The following is a 24,978-nucleotide window of genomic DNA, read 5'->3' as shown; positions in this document are numbered from 1 at the left end:
AGTTATATGAGCCAAACATTCCAGACATTGAATCACAAGGAATCACAAGTAGTGGTATGGGTAGGGAATTCAGGCTCTTGCTCCTTGTACCTAAGGTACAGGGTTTGAGCCTGAGTAACACTACTACCAGGTACACTTAACTGGGGCATCTCACACACACACACACACACACACACACACACACGCGCACACGCACACATGCACACATGCACACACACACACACACACACACACACACACACACACACACACACACACACACACACACACACACACACACACACATGCACTGAGGGGACCACTTTCAGCACTGAATAGTCACACACACACAAGGGAACCACTCTCAGCACTGAATAGTCACACACACACACACACACACACACACACACACACACACACACACAATGATGGAATGATTCTCAGCACTGAATAGTCACACACACAATGAGGGAACCACTTTCAGCACTGAATAGTCACACACAATAAGGGAACTACTCTCAGCAAATAGTCACACACACACAATGAGGGAACCACTCTCAGCACTGAATAGGCACACACACACAATGAGGGAACCATTCTCAGTACTGAATAGTCACACACACAACAAGGGAACCACTCTCAGCACTGAATATTCATGCACACACAACGAGGGAGCCACTTTCAGCACTAAGTAGTCTCTCACACGCACACACACACACACACACACACACACACACACACACACACACACACACACACACACACACTGAGGGAACCACTCTCAGCACTGAATAGTAATAATGTGAATAATATGAGGGAACCACTCTCAGCACTGAATAGTAATAACATGAATAATACAAGGGAACCACTCTCTGCTGTGAATAAAAAGTCAAGGCCAATGTCAATGGTCTCTGGCTGACTGAATTTTCAGATGATTGCAAATTAGGAGCTGTCATTGAATCTCACACTAATACAATGTCCTCCTGAAGGGGCTGACACAGTCAAACAACTGGTGAAAGAGCCTTGGACTAAAACTAAATGTCAAGAAATGCATAATAGTATCCTTTGGGAAGTCATCCATCCCTGGTAACTATCATTCTGACAACACATCCCTTAGAGCTGACCCAGTAGTCAGGGACGTAGACTCACACATAGATAGTAATCTTGCCTTTGACCATCATTTGTCTAGAGTGGTGAGAAAAACATTCTAGGTTGTGCAACTTATAAACAAAGGTCCAAGGAAGTTGTTGTTCCACTGTATTCAGCATTCATGAGACCTACCATTGAGTACAATGCTGCCTTTTGTATGTACCTAACCAGGCATATTCAACAATTGGAATGTCCACAGAGATTCTTCACTTAAGAAAATACAGGGAGTAAGTAAAATGTACCATGTAGACTGTCTCAAGACCCTATCCCTGTATTCTGTCTCCTACAGGCTTTTGAGGGGAGATCTGTGCCTGGCATACCCTTCTCTGATGGACCTCCTGCATATCCACAAAACAAACAGCACCAGAATTACTTGTTCTAAAGACTTAAACCTTGTCTGTGTTATAAATAGTACCTGCTAGAGAGATAGGTATGTATCCATAAACTACCACATCTATGGAACAGACTCCCCATCCATGTGAAGCAGAGTTCCTCCCTAACCCAATTCAAGTGCAGCTTGGACAATTGGATGGGAAACTGGAAATTCATCCCTGGTTTGGCAGCAATGTCTCTAATAGACACAGGTAACCTGTAAATGGTTCATTTCCCAGGCCCATGCTTACACTTATCAAGGGTATCAAATCTTGTCAGAGATTTAGGATGCATGGCTAGGCTTAAAAAGGCCCCTGTGGTCATTAGTCTAGTAAACATCTATGAACCTATCACATGTTGCAAATATGTTTCACTAGCTTTCTTTTCTTTTTGTACAATGGCTTTCATTCTTACCCAGTTAGGTGTTGGGCTGGCTTGCTGTAGTAATAGCTTTTAATAACTTATTTCTAGCAACAAGAAATTCATTGTCTTTGTGCTTTGGAATGTTATCACCTATACTGAATTTTTCCCATATTCTTTTAAAAATGTCAGTGGGTGATGAGACTTTCACAAGTGCTCTCAGGTCTTCAGTAGTTGGATTTTGTAACTGTACATGCCCTTCTAGTATTTTGGGATATTTATCAGAATGTGTTCAGGTTTGGGGGGGGGGTGTCTCAAAATAGTCTCAAAACTGACTGCAATCCATGGGTGTATTACTCTTATGGTTATTTTGGCCTCGCTATTCCAAGCTGCTGCAGGATTAGGTACATCTGTCAAGGGATGTATTTGTGCATTTCATATGTAAATCGCAGTGGAAGAATCAGAATCTGTTTCTTCCTGTTTTTGTTTAACAGTTGGAAACTGTGTAATTAATTGCTGATCTTCTCTAGGGTATTAGTTTTTAGTGGAGAGCATTTATTAATAAGTCATTTTAGTTCTCCTGCATGCTTGTACTAGCTCCAAGTTTGTGTTTGTAATATAAATGTTTCCCTTTAGTGTCAATTCTATTACTATTTTATCTGATGGTATCATCATAGATGGTGGCTGTCACTGTTGTCTAAGTCTGGTATTCTAAACCAGCCCACGGGAATGAGCAGAAGTACTGGAAGCAACTTCTGCTGTGTCTGGAGAAGAAGTAGGTATTTCAATAAGGTGTACCTCCACCTGCCCTCTTGGAGAGGGAGAAGTATCAGCTTCATAAGAAAAAGGTTGATCATAAGGTGGAGGAGGAGCAGAAGTGATCAGAGGGCAGTCATCATCTGAAGGTTCTGGCTGTATGCTAATTTTTTAATTGCCTTAAATGACACATACCCCAAAAATGAGATTTTTCATCAGCACATTTTTGTAATTAATTTACTATTCTATTTGCTGCCTACTGTTGTGACTTTAATTTAGCTGTGTTGTATTTTAAGCTTCTAACTATGGATTTCTTTTCCTTAATTTTGGCTTCTTCTTGCCAGTCATTAAAAGTTGACCAACACGTGGCTGGTACCTTTTTCCTCTTTCTGTTACAGTTTATTTTTAAGTTTTTCTAAAATTTTCTTATCAAATGTCCCATTTTCCTAAAATTGTAAATCAATATAATTTGTAGTGAGGTCAGACCATTTTGTCAAATAATAACAGCTGTCCCTACTATATTTATTAAACATATTTATTGGGGAAGGGTGGCCCAATGGTTAAAGTGGTTGCATTACAAACACAAGGTGCAGGGTTCAAGTCTCACAAGGGATAATTGGCTAGGCTTACAATGACTCGCAAGGGCAGTTAGCCTAGTACTAAACTATGAACCTATGCCAGGCTGGAGTCCCATACTCCAGCTCTTTGAAAACACTTCCACTGGTACCCATAATAAAAACCCACATACCGAAGGGATAGATATGCAACTATGATTATAAATCCACTCTCATACTGATAAGAAATCCTCTGCATTCATTTACTCTTTTTGTTTTCATTAAAACCCACTCTCATGTGTGAGAAGAATACTCTATCCTTGTTATTTTGTAATTAAAACTAAGACTCATGCAATCAAAGAAACTTGCACTGGCATGAAACTTGCATTGTTATTTTAACTGATTAGTTATTTCTTACTTACAATTTCCCTGCTCACTTACAATTATATCTAATGTAGACATTGTTAGTAAAGCTTAACTGTAGAGACTACAAACTCTGCTGAAGGTGAGAGAAACAAAATGATGTACTAACACAACAAGAAATGTGCTTACATAAAACCTCTCACAGTGAACCCAGTGGCAACTTCTGGTTCAGCAACATACAAACTGCTCAAAAAATCTGAGACTTCACAGCACCAAGCTGTTATGGTACAAAAGAAAAATTTCACACAATATGGTTCAGCAGAGAATAACATTCTTGTTTATTACAAATAACACATGATTGTGGGAGACTAGGAAGTCAAGGTCCTGTCTCCAAGAACCATACAAAGCTTGAATTGTTTATACCATGTTTGATCAAATGCAACATTATTATGACAACTAAAATATAGACATTGACCAATTAAAATTGAACACTACAGCATTAGTTTTTCTAAGATCTCCTGACCTTTCCATATTCGGCACAATTCCCAAATTCCAGAAAAGAACTTTATACACTTGCCATGTTGGCACTTTCATGTTGGCAGGAAGGAAATCACAAGAAACAGACTAAAACAATCAGGAATCCATCTTGAAATGAAAATGTATTTAGAAAACAGACACTTTCATTTTTCCTTCATTTTACACTTCTTCGTTCAATGTATCCTTTGTCTGCCACTGCCTGATGTTAGCAGTGATATATACTCATTTGTTGCTCTTGTTCCAATATAATCTACAGGTGCAGCATAATGGGTATGATTGACCTCATCCAAGGATGACAGATCTGGTAAGACAGTCAATATAGTTGCTGTACTGCAATACCCTTAAGTGTCATGTGATCATTTGTATAATGATGTACTGTGCACTTGCATAGGACATTTGCCTTCCAGACAACAATGTCAGCCTTTAGGCATGTGAATCTGCTATGATTGTGTTTTATGCATTAGTTTGCATGCACCATGATGATGTGTATATGCTTCCTACAGAGTTGGGTAAATGTCTGTTTTTACACCACAATGAAATGTTAGCTCTCATCACCAGAGGTAGAGTCAGAAGAAGACATTTTGGGTAAGTCAGCATATATGTGCAATTTTTCTTTTATCTTCACATGTGTTTGCTGTTTGACTAATGTGGCTTTTTATTGCACTCTAGAGGTATTGCATCACTCATGACCAACCAGGTAAGTTGATATCTGCATAGTTAATCAATGTTATTAGATAACTTTCAAAATATTTGACTCGTATCCTGCCTCCTGCATCATATCTGTATTTGCATCATGTCCACTTCTTGCCACCTCCACAAGCTCGTCCACTGATCATGAGGTGGGATGTGATGTGCCTCATTCTAATAGTCCAGCCAATAGCACACAGGACAATGCACTGTGTTCAACATTGTCTGGCCCTGGGGGACAACTCTGTGATTCATGGTATAGCCTCCAATCAGATTGATAGTTTGGCTGGACAGTCTGATGATATAAGAGCATCAGATGTTGGTCTTGACAATGACCATGGCCGATTGTCCCCAGTTGAGTCTGATAGTGATGGTGACTGCCCCAAAATTAATTGGTATTATTTGTCAGACTGTAAGTGGGTAATGTAGTGGGTATGCATGGATGTGCGTCAGATGGTGTATATGCCTTCTCTTGCAGGCACATGAACATTCACAGCAACATCATGGCAATGACCTGTATGCACTTGCTCATGCTACTGATTGTGGAGCATGCCAGCTGCATGTGTTACATGAGGGTCAGGAGTGCAGACAGGGGGAAGTCATGGCAGCATTGGCTGTACAGCGTGATAGTGTTGCAGCTTTTGCATGCTCTGTTGAAAGCCTTGTTTTAGTGGTACTGGAGCAGTTTTGTAGTAAAAATGGGGTATTTACATGCCCTGGAACTCATGAGCAGATTACCTCCAGTGGGGAAAGGCAAACCACCTCTCAGTAGACCCACACATGGCCATCGTACATTATAGTCTGTGCTGCAATGTGAATGCATATCTGCTGTTGGTCACCCTGTTCAAAACCTCACAGTCATGTCCAGATAAACACATGTCATTACTGCTTGTACCCATACTGGGTCCCAACCTATTGATTTCACCACATCAAGGTCCTCAGTACAGCACCATGGGCATAGTGTTTTTGGACATAGCGGGAGCAGCTAAGATCACAGTGTGAGCCATCAGCATGGGTGACTTAGACTGCATTGATGTAATACTGGCAGTTAATCCAATTTGTGTCCTGTTGTTTTATTCAAACCTGTGACAATGTCAACCTCTGTGCTGACTACTGCCTACTCTACTAGTTAGTGGTTTATCACTTGTCTGATGCCACACCCTTTTTATTTTCATAAGGTTACATTGTAGAATGGTGCCAACTGATGTCATTTTGTACATATTTGTCTTCATTATACTTCTTATTTATTATCTGCCTTAATTATTAAAATGCTATTCACCTTGATGCCATTTGACCTGCAGTTGCAACTTGACATGCATCAGACATATCTCCATATCATCAATATAATAACCCATGACTACATTGATTCTTACATTTAACATTGCATTGCTGTCTGCCATTACTGCATGCACAGGTATATGTCATTGTGCATAGTGGTGATACTTGTGTAAATTTATTGTGGTACTGCATATGTTTTGCCTTCAACAGAATGTACACTTATGATTGCAGTTCTCACCTTTGATATCCTCTTTATGAGGTACATTTTCCATGTGTGCATGTCCATTCATACCTGCTTACACATACAATCTATACATATGGTGGCTCTTCCACAACATTGCTGTGTGTTCAATAGCTGCTATATCATATTTGTTCTTGATGCTTCGTTGTATAGCATGTATTTGTACATGTGGATGATTTTTTGCCATTACACTAACCTGTGCAGTACATCTTTGGTTTATGTGTGACAAAACAGGACAGGCATGTAAATTATGTGTATGGACCTTTTCATGCATATTGATTTGTTGTCACACTTTACCATGCTGTTAGTATTGCAGCTGCTTTCTGATATTTAGGCTGTTGGACTATGGGGTTACACATTCTCATAATGAGTGATTATGTCATTATTGTGGTCATGTTATTACTAAGGAGGAGCCCTCTGGAATTTCATCATGTTGGAAAGCATCCCCCAGACCACTTTCCCTTCAAATTGCCACATCATGCACACTGCCATGGTATGTAGCCATGATATTGATAATGATACCATCTACAGGGCACATAACCTTATAATTCAGTGATTGCTATCCCTTTCTATTTATGTAATGCTCAGCATCATCCGATAATGGGGTTTTGATTGGTATGTGGGTGCAGGCAATTGTGCTAAGGATGCAGGAAACATTGGCAATGGCATAGAACTGTTCCATGGCAGTCCTGCACTCCATGACTGTTGCTGGGAAATGGATGAAGTCATCCATTTTCCTGCACATTACTGCCAGGTGCTGTCCCAGAATGCAATTAGCAGCTGTCTGGGACACTCCTGCAGCATCACCCATATGCCATTAGAATGTCCCAGAGGCCAGTAAACCCAGACACAGGCACACTTTTGTTCCTATGGGACTGGGTTCTTCTTATTCATCTTCTTTTGCCACTAGCTGGTGGCTGGTAGAGGTGGTCATCTCCATAGTCAATACACTGCTGTGGGTGACTCTGGATTCTGGACTTTCTTCATGATGCCCTTCCATGCTGCTCAGACCATGGCAATGTTTCTGGACTCCTGTAGATCAAGTTGCCTGCTTCTCAGGTCGTCTTTAACTTATTTAGCCCATGTCCTCTTTGGTGCAGATTTGTGAATTCTCCAATTTGCAGAGTACGCTGTCCATTATAGTCTATATGGCAAGCGGTGGATGTCCATCCTGCACATGTATCCAAACCAGTGCAGCCTCCCGTTTTGGATCTATTCACTGATCATTGGCTGCTAATCACATCTAGTGCAGATGGTCTCATTTCTAATGTGGTCACAAAGTGAGATTCCCAAGATTTGGTAAAGGCATTCTATTTTGAAAACCTCAAGCTTGTTCAGGTCTGGCTTGAGGAGGATCTATGTTTTCAATCCATAAAGGAGAATTTGCAAGACCAGTGCCTGGAAAAGGTGAATCTTAGTGGTGATAGGGATGCTTGTCTTCTTCCATAGACAACACATGAGTGAGGCAAATGCTGCAGTTGATTGTCCACTCCTGGTATGGACTTAAGCTGCTGATATCACCTTCTTCTCCTGGACCAGTGAACCCCAATACTTGAATTCTTTGCATTGTTCAATCTGAACTATCTTGAGGTAGATGGTGTCTTGTGACATCAGCTGCCATCACATTGGTCTTGTCTACATTTATCCATAAGCCATATCATTGAGCAGTGTGGGCAATGTTGTAGAGGATATCTGTGGTCTCAGCATCACTGCATGCAAAAATGGCACTGGCATTGGTGAACATCGTCAGTCACAGAATGGGCTTCATCACACTGGACTCCACTCCTGCCCTCAAATACTCTCATCATGATGGTGTCCACCACAATGTTGAACAGCAATGGAGGGCCCTCATCACTTTGGTGGAGCCCAGTCTGGATGGTAAGCTCTTCAGAGAGTTTGTTCCAAATCCGCACCTGGCTGAATGAACTATTGTATGATGTTTGAAGGAGTCTGATGATATCCTTCAGGATGTGCTTGATCTCCAATGTCTTCCACAGGGCAGGCCAGTTGATATAGTCAAAGGCAGAGTTGAAAATGATAAAGATAAAAATGGTACCTTGTCCACACTGGAATCTTTCTGCCATTAGCTGACAGAAAGTGAAGACTGTATCTCATTATCCTCTGTTTGGCCTGAATCTGACCTGTTTTTTCCTGCTGGTTTGCTTGTGGTGCTTCTACAACCAGGATTGTATGATCTTCATTAAGACCTTGCCAAAGCTGGAAAGCAGGCTGATGCCACAGTAGTTGTCCCCCTTCTTGTGGATGTGTACAATGTTGGCCTTCTTCCATGTGGATGGTATCTGTTCAGTAACCTATAACAGCTCAATCAGTGTGTGGAGTCAGTAGAGCAGGATATCGCCTTCAGCCTTGATTACTTCCACATAGACATGATCTACTCCTTGTGCCTTGATATTTCTCAGTGTTTTGATAGCTGATTTCAACTCTTCAGCTGCTGGCTTTGCATCAGTCATTGGGGTTTCAGGGAGATCAAAGGGTGGCTGATCGATCATTGGTCAATGAGGTGGGTCATGGTTGTAAAGCTCTTGAAAGAATTTCCTTCAACATTTCAGTCATTCACAAGGTGAGTGCACAAATGTCCCGTCTGCTTTTTTGATGTAGTTGTGGTGGTGGGGGGGTCTTCCAACTCAATCATTTGAGGGTGCTGTACAGGGTGCTGTACTTGTATCTGGATGCTGCCTCCTCAAGGTCAACTGCCACCTGCTCCAATGCACTTCTCTTTCTGCATTCATCCTCTGGCGAACTTCTCGACTGAACTGCTAGTATCATTTGTAGTTGACCAGCTTTGCCTGCTTCTGTTGGGCTACAAGATCCAGGCACTCATGAGATGCCCATGGATGCATTTGGTGGTGCTGGGTGGGCATAGCGATTTGGTGCATTTCATGATGGTGTTTGATATCTGCTTTTCTGCCTCATCCACATCCTCCATTTGGGCTAATGCTGTGAACTCCCCCAAAGACGGTCCCAAGCCTGGCTGCAAAATGAGGAGGGTGGTCACCCTGTCATGGTGACTAGAACTGGGAAACCAGGAAAACCACACAAGAAACCATATGGAAATTCATATAAACTCATTGGTCATGCTACCACATCTGGGGCAGCTGATGTGCCAGCATTGGGGATGCAGGGTGCTGGTGAGAAGTGGGCTAATGGCCAAAGGAAATTCATTACATTGAAGTTGAAAACCCATATTGCCACATGAAATATTCGAATCAGCCACTTCGTTGGCCAAAAGGAAGTCATTGCCAAGGAACCCATGAAATACAAAATCTCAATTGCTGCAGTGTCAGAGTTTCAGCTTACTGGATATGGAACATTGACCATCCAACCACCCACAGCCAATGAAACAATGATACTGTACTACTCTAGCGGTGAGAAGAGACAGGCTGGTGTCAGGTTTATGGTGGATAGCCAGGCTACAAGAAGCATGATCACTTTCCATCCAATATCAGATGGCCTGGCAGCACTCATAGTCGATGGTACCATCAAGACCCACATTCTGTCCATCTATGCAGCAACCAAGATGAGTCCAGACCCAGCAAAGGATAATTTCTACAACCAACTACAATACCCACTGGATTCAATCCCACAGACTGAGATGGTCATTTTAGCAGGAGATTTCAATGCCCAGGTTGGCAAGGACAGGTCCGGTATGGAAGGAATGATGGATAAATTTGGCCATGGGAACATTAATGATAATAGTCTGTGCCTTCTGTCCTTTGCTGCTTCAAATGATTTTATTGTGTGAAATAGCCATTTGAAGCATCCCGCAAACACCATCTCACATAGTGAAACCCATCCAATGTGGACTCGGCCATATTAGACTACTTCTGATCATTGCTGATCATTGGTCAAGGATGTCTGGGCTATGCAAGGACCTGGCTGTGGCTACAATCATTACCTCATCCATGTCATGGTGAGCTTCTCTTACAAGGTGCAAAGCGCAAGTCGCCTCCACCAGACAGGCTGCACTGGAAGCAACTAATGGCCACCGCCCCCAAACAGGAATTCCAGCTCGTACTGTCAAACTGGTTCACAGCATTGGCCCAAATGTGCCACTGGAATGCCCCAGAGGTCAGTAAGCCCAGACTCAGACATAGTTTTGTTCCTATGGGACTGGGTTATCCAACAGACATGTGATAACATGTGGGGGTGCAAACATCCTGAACACAGCCTGCATCAGCTCTCTCTCTAACCTGTAACAGACTATTTTTTCCTATTCAAAAAACTGTCTTAACTGTAGCCTGGTTCAGCAGCTTGTGAGCTGCTTTTGGGATGCATTTGCAGAACAACATGTATAATGCATTAAATGTAGCTTGCATTTTTTAAAGTAATATTTTGTGGAACCTGCAGGTTTGCTTAGAAATTTATTAGGAATTGCAAGTCAAAATGGTAAGCACAAATGGCATCCATCATGGTCTTTTTTAAAAATTGTTGACACACTATTCTTTGCATTCACTTTATCAATCCCATTGTTAACAGTTAAATAGCTATAATTGTGTACAGCTTTTTATTAGAGAGTGAATTTCCTAGATTCTGTTCTGGAAATTATCCATTTGATGTAGGATTTCACTGCATGGTGATATACAAACAGAAACCTCAGCATGCTTACTGGCATTACTGAAAATCAAATTTAATGAAAACAAATGCATGATCACATCATCCAGTGAAAATATCTAAAATACTTTTAAATAACAATTCAATAAATTAAAATGGTTGAACGCTTTTGTCTTGTTAAGTATCAGACTTTATTGGACCAAAAAGAGTGAACAGTCCCAGATATTTATTTAAGAACCCTGTCATGTGAACAGGCAGGAAAGTCAGCATCTTCCTATGGTAGCTAAATAAAGAAATGCTGTGAATTGCAAGAATTAACAATTAAAAAACATAAGAAAAAATTAGTTGCAGGTTACCATAAAATGTTTCAACAGCATAACCAATGTATGCGTACTTTTAATAATCTCTCATGCGTAGGGACTAGACTTGTTTACTAAAGTGATTTCTAGTAATCAGAATCTGGACACTAACAATACCAGACTGCTCAAAGCACTCAACTATTTTAATTTCATGATTTTTTTTTATTAAAAATGCTTTTGGATATTTTCACTGGACAATGTGACTTGCATTTGTTTTGGTTATTGCATTGTGATATCAGTGAGCCAGAAGTTTTTGGCACAGTATTCTGCCATATTTATTGCTGTTAGGTGTACCCATTGTGCTTTGGAATCCAGTGGACATGCTGAGTCTGCAATTATCCGACTCTGAATAAATCATTACTTGTGCTTATCTTTTCATCCATTATGGAATTATATCTGCTGCTAGTATGCTGATGTCTTCTTTTGGTGCGCTGTTCTGTCCACAACATTTTTTCTTGGAATACAGCCTAAAGTCTACCCCTTCCTGCCAATGCAGGATCTTTCCCTCCTATAACCTCATATTCAGTCTAAACAGCTCTGAGGTTTACTGATACTTAGAGAAAAGTTGGATTTCACTAGCAGTGAATACTTTCTGATGCAGTGCATTTTTCATACTCTCTATTTAATAGACATGTTTCCATCACACTCATTGTATACTACCAATTTAATGCTGTGATAAACATGTAAACATTAAGATGGCCAGCTTTGTTATGAAATTGGATTTATGCTTATTAGGTATCTCATGTTTATTATAGGTCATAAAATTAATATTTTGTCTGCACTTACTGTTTTTCTTTTTATTGGGAAAAAAATCATTGTGGTACTGATAAAGAAGATAAATGTGATATGCTAGTCAGAAAATAAAATAGACCTAAATAGCTAAATAGAACAGACACACGCACACATGCACACCCCCACACACACACACACACACACACACACACACACACACACACACACACACACACACACACACACACACACACACGAGTCACATGCCTGGTCTCACACACACACACACACACACACACACACACACACACACACACACACACACACACACACACACACACACACACACACACAAAACACTCACTTACTCAAAAACATGTATGTATATACCATGCATATATTTGGCAGAATACACTGCCGATCTCAAGAGATAATGTGAATGAAAATTATGCAAAAACATAAACAATTTCAGTTTAGAGATGATATGCAGCCAAGTGGGGTTGCATATTTAAAAAAAATTCTAATTAGTATTTCAAACTATTTTAACAAATCATAAATGCATTCACTTTGTCAATCCCATTTTTAACAGTTAAATAGCTATAACTGTGTACAGCTTTTTATTAGAGAGTTTTGTTTGTGTCTTTCGGCTTTTCCCGGTTAGGGGTCGCCAGAACGGAACTCCGGTCCGCTAATGATTGGCAGTTGATTTTTACGTACCGGCTTGCCAGGCCTGACGCACAACCTTCAATGAAGGTACGCCCATTCACGTATGTCTCCACGCAGAAGACGCTCTAGCTGAGAATTGAACCGGACAGCGTCTTACTGTGAGGCGACAATGCTACCGCAGCACCACCACAAGAGTGCATTTCCTAAATTCTGTTCTGGAAATTATTTCACTTGATGTAGGGTTTCACTGCATGGTGATATACAAACAGAAACCTCAGCATGCTCACTGGCATTATTGAAAATCAAACTTAACGAAAACAAATGCATGGTCACATCATCCAGTAAAAATATTTAAAATACTTTTTAATAACTATGGAAGCTAAATAAAGAAATGCTGTGAATTGCAAGAATTAACAATTAAAAAAAATAAGAAAAATTAGTTGCAGGTTACCATAAAATGTTTCAACAGCATAACCAGTATATGTGTACTTTTAATAATCTCTCATGCGGAGGGACTAGACTTGTTTACTAAAGTGATTTCTAGTAATCAAAATCCGGACAATAACAATACAGGATTGCCCAAAGCACTCAACCATTTTAATTTCTTGAAATTTTTATTAAAAATGCTTTTGGATATTTTCACCGGACAATTTGACTTGCACTTGTTTTGGTTATTGCATTGTGATATCAGTCAGCCAGAACTTTTTTTTTTTTTTTGTTCAGCAAGATAACAATGGATGTATCTCTTGTTCTATTAATATAATTGAGGTACTCAGTAATACCCACATGCAATACTATTTTGATAATGGAGCTCATGTTTATGTGTTGCATTCAGAAATCATATGGTTTGCTTAGCATTTCACTAATCATTTTCTTAAGCATTTTCTTAATTTGGTCCAGGAACTGATGGATTGCCTTCTTCGTATTGTTTCCTAAAATGCAATGCTGTGGTTCAGCTGGAATCTAATAGTTTTTTTAGCAGCAGTAAGATAAGTTCTTTTCCCTTAACAAATTCATCTAGTGATTCATCCAAGTGACTTGTTTTTATGGCATCACTCACAGGGAACTGAACTGGCCTATATTGTCTTTTATTGAATTCCTCACCTTGTACCTTCCCCACCTTAGTTATAACACTTACTATTTTCCTAAAAAAGTCATACCAAATGGTTTTAATGGTTTATCTTAAAAGAAATTCCTCTTCCTTTTCCATTCCTCATTTCACTGTAGGCTTACAAATATTAATCAGGTTTTCAGAGCATATCAGCTACTGATTGCATTTTAATTAAATCTTAGAAAAGGCTGCTTGGGCTCGGGATGCTGCTTAACAAGTCAGCTATGAAGCGGTTGAAGAGAATAAAGGAAAAGAGCTAAGAACTTATTTTTGTGAATCTACAGTGGAATACTTTTTGATAGAAGAATGACTCTTAGAGTCGGATTCCAAAAAGGTTTTCAGAATTTTTTGGAATGTGTGGAGTTCCACCCAAGATTTGCAGTAAATCAAGAAGTATGCAAATGTGTCTGAATCTACTGAACATGTCTCATTGTAATGTAGATACACCAAATAACCAGAGATGTCAGTGCAATTATAATAAGCTATTACAAAATTGTATTCCAAAGAAAACTTGTCCATAAGGTGATATATGTTTATTAGCAATGCACTTGTGAAACAAGTAGGTAAATGCAATCCAATATGTCAGTAATATGTGGAAAATAATGTTAGAAGACAAATATACATCAATGATAGTCTTGTAAACCCACAGATATCTATAATATGTTGCACATATCATTGCAAAATGCAAACATATATATATATATATATATATATATATATATATATATATATATATATATACACACACACATATCCATTATCATTTGTAGAATCCATCGTAATCTGCAAAAAATTAAATACAAAATATTAATTATGACAAAGTGGCATCTACAACCACATCACCAATGGTATTTTTAGCTAATAATGGGCGCAGGACATGTGTTGGGAACGCAAGTAAGACACACACCCAAGGAAAAAGGGTTATAGCAAAGCAGATGTGGGGTCAGTCTGAAGACAGCAATATGCATTACTTGTGTTCCTTACACATGTCCTGCACCTATTGTTAGCTACGACATGTTAGCCATAATAAAGTGTCCATGATTGTCTCTCACCTTATTTAGTTATTTTTTTATTAGAAATTTTGCAGATTACATCAGATTCTGCAAATTGCCGTGGGTGTGTTTATATATGTCCACCTACAAATTACAACAGTATCCATAATTGTTTGCAGATGTTTGTTACTTTTCGGACATATGACATGCACATTTCTCTTCCTTTAGTATTTTTCATCTATTGCTGTAAGTTCTATTGACAATACCAAATTTAAAAAAATGCAAATTTAGAGGATAAGAAAACCAAATAACAAACACTTAAATTTAGAAGGTGACTAAACCAAAAAAAAAAAAAAAAACATTAAATTTGCTTTTTGGAAGTTCTATTGAGCTTCTATAAATTCCATAGATGTGCATTGATAATGTACATATATATTTTAGTTTATGAATGAGTTTTCCTGGAATGCAGCAGTGACATAACCATTTGTAGTTTTGCTGACATTGCTGGTAGTGTCTGCTTTGTGCTACATTATTCTCCATTGACTAGGACATATTTGCATATTATTTGCTTAGTAGCAATTCTTGCATGAAAATCAGCACACTCCACTGGATTCCACTAACTTTATGGAATGTGAGCCACAGTGTGCCAGATTACAGAATACTGTCATTTTTTTCTGCCAGAAAATATGATTGATGCTTTTGTTGGAAACTGACAACACTGGGAAGTGAGAGGGTCTTTCTCAGAAGAATGGTAATGGAAAGAACTAAAGTAATAAATATTTTAGTATTTTAATTCACTTAAGGTAATCATAGCCTCCCCCAATGGATGTAGACAATTTAAATCTTCTTCTCCTGTCTCTCAGCATATGGAGATGAAACAGCTAGTGCATGCATATTAAGAGATGGTCACTAATACTGAAAACAATTTATATGAAGTGGACACTAGAATTTAGGTGAGTGAAATTCAAACATATTTTCTTTGTTACTAAGCCAAATGACTACAGTAAAAGCTAGGAAAATAAACACAGATAGATCCTAGAAAAATGATTTACAACTTTATGGGCAAAGAAGGGCTAACACATGCAGTCAGTTTCTTCATTGCTTGTGTGATGGGTCCCTACTCTGGGCCAGCAATCAAGGAGATGTCATCCTCACCACTGACTCCAGTGGGGGATGGTCACTAAGATGGATTCACACAGTATTTTCAGATGCAGCTCCCTACACCAGGCACAATTGCCCTTAAGAGCGCTCAGGGACTATGCTCCAGACCTAGGGCTGGACTTTCTTCTCTCCAGACCCACAGAAAACTACACACTGACCACTTTGGAGCACTGTGTCCCTCTTCCCCATTGTTGACACATGCATTTGGATATTTGAGTTTCACACACATACACACACACCTGGGAAAAGCTGGTGCAGATTTACTAGCTGTGCCCCTTTCAGTCCAGACTCTGAGATAATTATGCTGCCACCAGTCAGCTACACTAAACTGTGCCCCTTTCAGTCCAGACTCTGAGATAATTATGCTGCCACCAGTCAGCTACACTAAGGCTTGTACAAAGGGTACCCAATTATATTGTGTAAAATTAATACTAATACAAATGGTAGTGTGTGACCAAGGCAGCAAGGCTTTTCAGGAGTGGCCACAGTGAAAGGTATTACAATATTTAATGATAAATAATAAAACAGAAAACAGGAAAATACTGAATAGAATAAACAACAGAGTTTCAACCACAGAGGTATAAAAAAATAATATGGTTGGATAGTTTCTCACAGATTCAGAAAACAATACTAAACTGTTATCACTAAATGTCACTGACTAACTAAATAATTACTGTTCCCTGACTACTTACTAAAGCAAGGTAAGCTGATGTATGCTGAGTGTCCTACCACAGCAAAAGCCAGATGATGTCTCTCTTTGTCTGTGTGCATGTGTGAGATACATATTATGTCAGAAATCTTTTCTATCAGGTTCCAAGGTGCTGCTGTGAGAGTTCCAAAGAAACCAGATGCTGGTTAGATAATGATATCAACTTTTGACTATGGTATAATGCACACACAGAGCTTTGCTAAGATCTGTGGCAGCATCTGAAAGCTATAACACAGCATCTGAAACCTATAACATAATTTCAAACTTTCCACCTTTCCAGGGTTCTCTGTTACAACATATACATTTAATCAGTTGTAATAATACTATCTGACATACATGTATATATCTCTTTTCAGTGCAGCAGGACCAACTGTTGATGCATTTTTAACACAAGTTGTTGTTGAGTCTTTCGGCTTTTCCCGGTTAGGGGTCGCCACAGTGGAACTCCGGTCCGCTAATGATTGGTATTTGATTTTTACATGCCGAGTTACCAGTCCTGATGCACAACCTTCAATGAAGGTACGCCCATTCACGTATGTCTCCACGCAGAAGACGCTCTATCTGAGAATCAAACCGGACAGCGTCTTACTGTGAGGCAACAACGCTACCTCAGCACCACCAATTTTGCAAATATATTTTTAACTCAAACATCTGTACAAATCAATGTGATAGTCATATAACATAAAATTCTTTACAAAACACCAGCTAGCTATGCAGGCATATATACACATGTAAAGCCCTACTCTCCCTGGCACAGATGGTACTACCTCATAACATCACAGTCTGCATCCCAGTAGGATTTAATTTTAGCCCAGAATGTCTTGTATGGAACCAAGAAATATCTAGATCTCTGAGTCCCAAATTCCTCCCTCCATACCACAGACCAAGATCCATTGTTTTGTATCTTAAACAGAGATGTATCCTTAACATGTTTTTTTCCTGATGTTAATTAGACATATTCAAATTTGATTGAATTCATCCCAGAATTCCTTATGTAGGAGTAATAAATATGGAGGGAGAATGGTTTCTCTAAATGTATCACACTTAAAGAAAGAAAATCTGCTACCACATAAAACTTGGTAAAGCAAAAGTGCCATAGTCTATTTTCTAGTCTATGCCACAATCAAAATTCAACTAGTTTCTGGAAGAACTTAAATGAAGCTTCATAATGCTTTCAGAAAATTAAATTAGTTTTAGTGATCAAGAAGGCTCAAAAGGATGAAGTGGCAGCAGTCTGCTTTGAGAAGCTCATCACCAAATACAGTTTGGTAAATTGTTTTGTGATGAAAAATAGGGCCAGATTCCAAACGCTATTTGTGACTGGTGCAGTACACCAAAGAAGACTTCAGCACACCAGATGTGGACATGATTTCAGAAGACGTGCTGAAAGTAGTCCAAATACTTAGCTATTCAGAGTAGGATAATTACAGATTCTGCACACTTGGATTCCAAAACACATTGTGCATGCTAAATGCAACTTAAATCTGACAAACTGCAATACTGACTCTGTTTCCAAAATCCTTGATGTATGCTAAATGGCCTCAATAATAGGAACAGAAGCTATTAATATGGGTTGGATCGTATTCTGTAAGAACACGAGAAAAAAAAAAGAAAAAGAAAAATGCAACCTACAGTGAATGAATTGCAACAGGCTGCAATAATATAAGCCATGGATGAGGATGTGGCTTTGTGACCTAGAAGGCAGCCAACTCGTGTGAGAGCAAGGTTGCAACTAAACCAGTTGTCAGACCAACAAATAATTGACAGGTACTGCCTAGACAGACAGCTGGTGCAGGCTGTCTGCAACATGTTGGTCCCACGTGTCCGTACAGACCTTGCATGGAAACCCCATTTCGCAAGAAACAAAAGTCTGTCTCAGACTGGGTGTACTTGCATCCAGGACATTTCAAAGACACATGGGGATGTTGTGGGAACATCACAGACAGCTGTCTGTCATATTCTGGCAAAAGTCCTGGCAGCAATGTGCAGCACTGTGGAAGACTACATACACTTTCCATCCACCCCCATGGAGCGGAGAACTGTAATGCACCAGTTCTACAACATCACAAACTTCCCCCATGTACTGGTTGCAACAGATTGCACCCGCATCCATACCAAGACCCCAGTACATCCTGAAGCAGACAATATATAAACAGAAAGGGCTGGCTATCCCTGAACTACTAGTTTGCTTCATAGTTTCATAGTTTCATAGTATAGTACTAGGCTATCTGCCCTGGGGCATTTGTAAGCCTAGCCATAGTGATGTGGCTTTTGCCACCCCATGAAATGGTACAAAAATGTACAGAATAAATTTGGAATACTGTGCCTCTGTCTAGTAGTGACACAATGAAGGTCCCCTTATATAATATAATTAGTTTACTGTGCCCCTGTCTAGCAGTGACACAGATGTGACCCCTGGGGTAAACTTACGATCTCCCATCCAGTCATCAAGATGTCTCTTTTCGTTCGTGCAGTAGATGGCAGCATAACAAAAGTCATGGCAACACATCCTGGAAGTGTCCATGATGTTACCATATGGAGGGAAAGTGGTTTGAGGGCCGCAATCTAGCAAGGTGAAATACCTGAATGACTACTACTGGATAAGTACAGGAACACAGCTATGATGTAAACTAAAGACATCTTCCCAAAAATATCCATGCTGAAACATATGTGTTTACTGCCCTCAATAGGTGACTGTGGTTATCCATTTAAACTATAGCCAATGACCCTATACCATGAACCATCAAATCCTGCAGAGGAGGCCTACAACAGAGTGAATGCAACAATAAGAATACCATAGAGCATGTGATCAGTGTACTGAAAGCTAGGTTCAGATGTCTGGATATATCCAGGGGTACAGTACAATACACACATGAGAAAGCAGCACTGATGATAACAGTGTGTGCCATGCTACACAGCATGTTAACTAGAGTACATGGCAGTCTTCCAGCTGCAGATGTGGGTGAACTACCCCAAGAACCCCAGATGTCTGAATATGACATCCCAGAGGTATCAGAAAAGAAGCAAGAGGACATGGGGGGCAGAAGACACAGCTATGGGAGATGCAGTGTGCAACCCAAGCAACATGGCAGTTTCTAACACACAACTTTGAGTCATGAAAAGCCAAACATACAGAAGTACACAGATTAAAAATTGATGTTTAGGTGTTGCCCTAGCACAGCAGCATGGATTGCATCTAATGACAAGTACCCACTAGATGTACACACTGAGCATCACACAGAACAACATAATCACAACATGTAACATTATGAACATATACAAATCTATCACAACAGAGATCATCAACTAAGGGCACAACTGACACAGGTATGCATACAGACTCATATTGGTGTATCTATGTATGGAACAAAATAAGAGACATATCGCAGTACAACACATTCTAATTTCTCCTCTATAAAAAGATGCAAATAGTTAAATAATGCAGGACATAATGCAGGACTGTTGTTAATACCAATAGCCAAATATATCAGTAATGATATAATGATCAATAATGGTATAGTAAACCACCAGACAATGGATCCAGTCCAGTACGGTTTCATCAAGAGCAAGTCATGCCTACTCAACCTGGTGTACTTCTTTGTGAAGGTCTCCAAAGCAATGGATGAGGGCAAAATGGTTCACACTGCCTACCTATACCTGGCCAAGGCATTTGACACAATATCCCATTCAGCCATTGTTGATAAACTCAAGAGGTTAAGTAGAAACCTGTATGTAACCCATTGGATAGCCAACTGTTCTCCAGGAAGGGCTGATACAGGCAAACAACTGATGTCAGAGCTATGGACTCAAACTAAATGACAAGAAATGCATAACAATATCCTTCTGGAAATCATCCACTCCTTGGTAACTATCGTATTGACAACACACCCTTTACAGTTGACCCAGTAGTCAGTGACTTAGGGACATATGTACACAGTAACCTAGCCTTTGACCATCATGTGTCTTCAACTGTGAGGAAATCATTCTATGTTGCACAACTTATAAACAAAAGTATGGCATCTAAGTTCAAGGAAGTCATTGTTGCACTGTATTCAGCATTTATCTGACTTATCATTGAGTACAATGCCCCCTTTGGTATGTACATAACCAGCCATATCCAACAAATAGAATGTCCACAGAGGTTTCTCATTAAAAATACATGACATAAGTGAAATGTCCTATGCAGACTGTCTCAAGGCCCGTATCCCTGTATTCTGTCTCCTACAGGCTGTTGAAGGGAGATCTATGCCTAGCATATAGGGCATCATCAGACCCCATTTTGATGGACCTTCTGCATATACACAAACAAACAGCACCAGGATTACCCATTATAAAGACATAAACCTTGCCTGTGATATAAATAGGACCTGCTGGAGAGAGACATATGTATTCTAAAGACTACTCCATCTCTGAAACAGACTCCTTATTCATGTAAAGCAGAGTTCCTACCTAACCCAATTCAAGTGTAACTTGAACAATTGGATGGGGAACAGGAATTTTATCCCTGGCTTAGCACCTATGTCACTAATAGACACAGGAAACCTATAAATGGTTCATATCCCAGGTCCCTGTTTGTAAATGTTTCATCTCCCAAACCTCTGCTTACACTTATCAAGGGTACCAGGACTTGTCAGAGAAGTGGGATGCATCGCTAGACTTAAAAAGGCCCTTGTGGTAGTTAGCCTAGTAATCACCTATGAACTTATATCACTGTAACATATGGTTAAAATAATGTAATAAATGGAGTCAGCTATGTTCAGTAAAACTGTTGGACTCCCGTGGCATCAGACATGCGAATGCCATGGCATCAGACTTGTCAATGAACACAGACAGATGGCATTGTCAGTGTTCAGCACAGCAATCATTATTGCCATGCAGTGAGAATGACACTACTGGACAGAGTGGATCAACTGTCTGTGTTACTTTAATGCAGTCTAGGGTGCCCATGCTTACAGCTCACATGATCAAGGTTGGTTCTGTGAGATGGGGCCTTCCTCTCTCTTGTGGCAATCAGCTAAGCACAGTCAGGGCACACAGAACCCTGCTTCTACTATGACACTGCTATAGCACTGAAGAGGCCAGAGTTTCTATGGACCATGCTACAGATACCATACTTTCATTGTGTACAACCGATGATGCCATTACCTCACTGTGTCTGTGCTCCTGTCCTTTATGCAGCACACCCAGCAGGTGTGCAACACGATCTGTTGCACAGGCAAGTGCATGAATGTCAGATCCATGATGTTGCTGGGACTGTTCATTTGCCTGTAGGAGTAGGCAGACACCCACTGACACATTATCTTGCACATCAGCTGCATGCCTACTTCTATTGCGACAGGCTGTATAAATGGTTGTGTGGAACTGTCAAGATCAGCAGCAGTCTCAATATGGGTCTGCTGTTCAAAGGCCTCATCCTGTCCAACATCCATTCCCCCCTCATTGTCAGGATGGCTGGACAAGTTTTGCTCCACATCTGAGGCTACAGTCTCATTCACATGATTGTCACCATCTTTGCTGGACTGTATCACCATGTCACTGTCCTGTGTGCCAAGGGCCATACTACCATACTGAGACATATCAGACCCCACATCTGGATTGATGGATAGACTAATGAAGGATATAGGCAGTCGATGTGCTAAAAGAAGAGACAGATGATACAGATCAGATGACATAGATGAGGATCACACGCTGTATATCATTAAAGACATATGACACATATATCTCATCACAATGTTACACATAATACTGACTTACCATCAGGTCTTGTCTATGTATGGGTCACGGAATCTACATAATAGAGAGTTGACAATTAGGTTACATGTCCAACATACATGAAATATGTGATAAATACAAACATAACACACAAAGGACAAGTCCTCATGGGAAGATGGCATGGTAGAAGATGGATGAACTTCAGCTATTGTAGGGAAGCAACGTTAGCAGCATTATTAATCATATCATTGCCAGCATGAACCATTCAAACAGAGTTAAAACATACAGTAGATATTACATATACATATCACTTGTTTGTTCACTTGATGATGGTGATGATGCAGTCTATCCTATGAATAGACAGGACACAGTATTGCTGAAGGACAACAACACGGGTAACAGCAATGACATGTATGAAACATAGGTAATAGCATAGCACTGACAGACTCTTGCTGTTGTGATTTTGTGAGTTGTACTATGTGGATCCTGCAGTAGTAAAGTAAAGAGAAAGACAACAGAATCATGTATTTTGGCAGTGGAATATTGACAGGATGACATGTATGACGCAGTAACAGGGGCTGTGGATACTCATGTGATGCATGTTTCACCTGTTAGCCAGATGTGCCTGTGTAGAAAAACAGTAACATTAATATTATGTATCACAGGTCTGCTACACATTTCTGCAACCTATGAATCTGTTGTGGTAACATGCCTGGTATGTCTGTACTTGCACCTGCATGGCTTGCCCCCCCCCCTAGATGTACCTGTACCTGCAGTGTACAATGCTAGGGAAATATCAATATGATATTAAACAGCACTGCCACAACATGAGGGTGAGGCAATAACAGGTCGTTATCACAGTAACACTGTATGGAGACAATCATCTGCTACTCTCTGGTGTTGTGCAGAAGTAGATGGACCTGTGAACATTAATGCAGACAATATTACACACGTTGGTTGCATTGTTCTGTCTGTACTGCAGTTGTATGGCTGCATGTCATTACACTTACATTAATCATCATTACCCTGTGTGGATCTCTGTGGATGATTCAATTCTGCTGCTGTAAATCCAAAAATGACAATGCATGAATATGCATGCAACAGCAAGATGCAATGATTTACTCTTTAGTCATACATGTCATGCATAGTAAGACATAAGTGTTCGGCCTGGAACAATTGCTTTTATACCAATCCCAGGTATGCATTGCTCCCCACTTGTCACATGCAGGGGTGCAAGAAATATTGTGGTCTCATTGGGGGGTTAATGGTGGGCCACCACCTGTGGCATCTCTCAGTCTCTTGTACCATTGTAACTTGTTGTCTGCATGGAAGATTATGTCAGCGACAGACCTCACGTTATCTATTGTGACCTCCAACCATATTAATTATGTTAGTGATGTCAGCTTACACTTTATTCCTCCGTACTGTATTCCTGGCCAATCCAGAGAGTTTATGTCCATGTTGTCACAGAGCATCTATTATAATCTCATTTTCCTGTGGGGAGAAATTGTCATCCCTAGGTCTGTTTACCCTCTGAACGACAGTGATATGCACATGTTCATATTCATGTTTGGGCCACTTATGTATATGATTACATGGACAGCTTATGTCACCATAACCACTGTGCATTCCTGTGCAATGCAAAAGTCTGTGAAACACTCACTGTGACATATAGTAATGTGACATATAAAAACTTACAACAATGCCTTCAAACATAACAGTTAGAAAAGCAACTAGAGTCTGTCTCTGGTAGTTGAACTCCTTATAGTACACATCTGTTGAATGGAGAGCTAAACACAGTAGCAGCATGCCACAGGAGACACAGTCTGTATACATTTCACATTAAAATACTACACAAACATATGTGTACAACATACATGTGTGTTGCTGTAGCTGTAATGCAGTTGCAGCATACACAGAACAGTATTCAAAAACACCTCAGATCAACTGAGCAGTGAATGTCATCCACTTCAGCTCAGAGTATCTGTAAATTACCAATTGAACAATTTACAGAAAGTGTCAGAAAACCTCAGGATCTATAAGCATGCCAGAGATAGTATGGATCCTTTTTGCAATGAACCACTATTTATAACACTTGTTTTAGGAACCATCAGTGAATAAATATCCATAAGAGCAAAAGGACATAGTACATGCAGATACTGTCAAAATCTGTAGGTTTCCATAGATTACAGTTGCAGGATTGAATCTCAAGTCCTCCAGTCTGTTCAAAGATGTAAAAGTAAATTGTGTTTAGCTGATGTCCTTCAAAAATAAAGTTTTTAGAACATGATCTGAGCAATGTATATCCCTATGTGAGCAATGGTATTTGAGGACTTCATCATTCCTAGCTGCTTTTTTATTTTTGCAGGTGATGAGGACAGACCTAAAATCATGCACATCGAGTAGATGCACAGACTTGAGGAGCAGTGGAGGGAGAGAGGCATGTTGATTAATGTATCTGATCCTTCTTACAGGCCCACATGTTTTACATTACCATGCATATTGCTTAGAATGCCAGAATACCCATCATGCATTATTAAGGTAAGTTCAATAATCACATGATACTTGTGCTTACAAGACTGAAATACAAATTTGTTTAAGTATCAGTAAGCAGCAAGCCATGTTTTCTGAACATAGTTTTTGAAATGTAGGTCACAACCTAAATGACAGTAGGGTTTGTGTAACTGC

At 39.9% G+C, this 24,978-nt stretch overlaps 1 long non-coding RNA gene across 1 annotated transcript in view; it reads right to left on the bottom strand.

Annotated features, from left to right (window-relative positions):
- The window catches only part of LOC122803284, a 707,615-nt gene that overhangs the window by 58,813 nt on the left and 623,824 nt on the right, over window positions 1-24,978 (bottom strand). Inside the window, exon 5 of the long non-coding RNA XR_006365093.1 lies at window positions 22,333-22,365. This is a non-coding gene — a long non-coding RNA (uncharacterized LOC122803284). The remainder of the gene's footprint in view (window positions 1-22,332; window positions 22,366-24,978) is intronic.

The sequence above is a fragment of the Protopterus annectens genome, chromosome 5.part1 (genome assembly GCF_019279795.1).
Source record: "Protopterus annectens isolate FY-2018-M chromosome 5.part1, PAN1.0, whole genome shotgun sequence".
Lineage (NCBI taxonomy): Eukaryota > Metazoa > Chordata > Ceratodontiformes > Protopteridae > Protopterus > Protopterus annectens.
This window is presented reverse-complemented; position numbering and strand designations above follow the sequence as displayed.